The sequence below is a fragment of the Ambystoma mexicanum genome, chromosome 11 (genome assembly GCF_040938575.1).
Source record: "Ambystoma mexicanum isolate Mex_15411 chromosome 11, UKY_AmexF1_1, whole genome shotgun sequence".
Classification (NCBI taxonomy): domain Eukaryota; kingdom Metazoa; phylum Chordata; class Amphibia; order Caudata; family Ambystomatidae; genus Ambystoma; species Ambystoma mexicanum.
Window position 1 is genome coordinate 156,062,758 of NC_090934.1, and position 2,187 is coordinate 156,064,944.

The following is a 2,187-nucleotide window of genomic DNA, read 5'->3' on the forward strand; positions in this document are numbered from 1 at the left end:
CTCCATTATCTGTGACTATCGCACTTGGATATCCTTCTCTCTCAAACACTTACTCCATAAAGTCAATCACTTGCTTGGACACAGTAGTTCTCGTAATGCTCACTTTGACCCACTTTGACAGCAAATCTATAAGCATAACACAGTATTCTGCACCCCCTTACTCCAGATGGGCCCTGTGATGTCCTTCTCAACATTCTCCTAGGGCATCTTGGGGACTGCCATCATTGTCATGGGGCTCTCTCTTGATACCAAATACTTCTTACTCAAGGAGCATGGCACACAATTCTGCACCACTCGCTCCACTTCCAGATCACACCCTGGCCACCAATATTCAGCCCTCACTCTCTGTTTTGTTTTTGTGACACCTTGATCCCCCTCATGGGCAATCTCTACAACCCTCTTCCTTACTCCATTCAGGGGAATAATCCAGTCCCCTCTCATCACAAACTTCCCACTCACATGTAATTCCTCTCCCACCATGATATGATATGGCATTTGTAACGCACCTATACACAAGTGTTTCAAATTCCTTCCATGCTGGACCCCATCATCGACTTCTTAGAAATCATCCCTTTTTCCACAATTTCAGCCCTCACATTCTTCAAACATTCATTACTCTCCATACTTTCATCCCGCCTATCCTTGACAATAGTCTTTAGCTCTATAAGGAGCACACAATCCGGTTCTTCTTCCTTTTCCTCTTCATATGTTGTGCGATCACACTCTCTTTTTTGTCCTCTATTTGTGTGAAAACTGCTCCCAGACCTGTATTTACAAGTTTGCTCTGCTCTAATTTTCAGATTGTGGACCAGTTTTTTTTTTTTTACATTCACCCTGTAGGGGAGGACTGGCCTCGGAGGCCCCCCTCACCTACATCATTCTCCCCAGGTGAGGACCATGACTCGGTGGGCGCCCCCTCATGCCACCCGGGCCCAGGTGGAGGAGGGTTCACCCGCCGATGACATTGCCCACACGTATCCATTGTCTGCATGTACCAAAATTTAGACAAGCCTAGAAGCCATCTTGTCTAGCAAAGATGGCGTGAGTTCAGCGCACTGTAGTGCGGCCCCCACCTTTGGAGGACTTTCAAGCATCCCTGCCGCCGCAGCACCATGGCAGATCCGCTGCGAGCGAGTTCCCATGAGAAAGTTGGGTATGAGCTAACACGAAATATTAACACTGTAACACTTCACCGTCCACAATGTAATACCGCGCCCCGCGCGACCTGGTCAGCAAGGCCGGGGCGACGGGGAAAACTGTATCATAACTATCTGAAGAAAACAGGAACGAATTCAAGTATTGGTGTTAAAGAACTACTTCTCTTAAACAGAACCTACAAACTGTGAAATTAACCATAAAAGTATAACGTTTATATGACTTCACACCATAACTGGACTAATGCTGCTATATCACAGAGAAGAATGTACACAGTTACGCAATGAAACCTATAACCTATATATGTAAAAGTGTTTTTAAGTTTTATGTAGAAACCTTAACCCTTATATGTCTTCTTAGTCACCCGTAGCGGCGAGCATCAATGTCTGTGTTCCACAACCTAGTACTACCTCACATAGTGCAAAATGTATATAAATAATCAAACAATGTAGTGGATAGAATGCTTTATAATGGAAATATACTCAAACTGAATGGTTAATGAAGTTGAAATATATGTGTGTTTAAACGTTATTAATGATTCCGCACCTAAAAGTCGGCAACACACGAGAGAAAATACCCTTGTAGATATGTGCAAGGCCATTCTCCCTCCCACCCTGCGAAGCCTGCTAGACAAGAAAGCTAAGGTCTGTGCCGCGCTCCCCCACCTCCCCCAACCAAGCCGGAGCCACTTCAGAGATTTGCAGGCCCCGTTACAGCACCCAAGGCCACAGCCCGCCACCTGCGTTATTTACAGCACGGTAATAAACCCACGTTCGAATCCACAGATCTACCAGCACCCTCTCGTAAATCCCACAATCCCCCCAGACCACCCCAAGAAGCATGACCCCGTGCAAGGGCGACCCCCAACACTGGGACAAGACAGAGAGGCCCATTTATAATAACTTCTAACGCAGCAGAACGACATGTATCACCCATCTCAGGCCTCAGAGCCCAGCCCCTCGACCTAAAATACCAGTCACTAGGACGCAGGTAAATCTCACCCCGACAGACGACCACCAGACCCCTCACAAG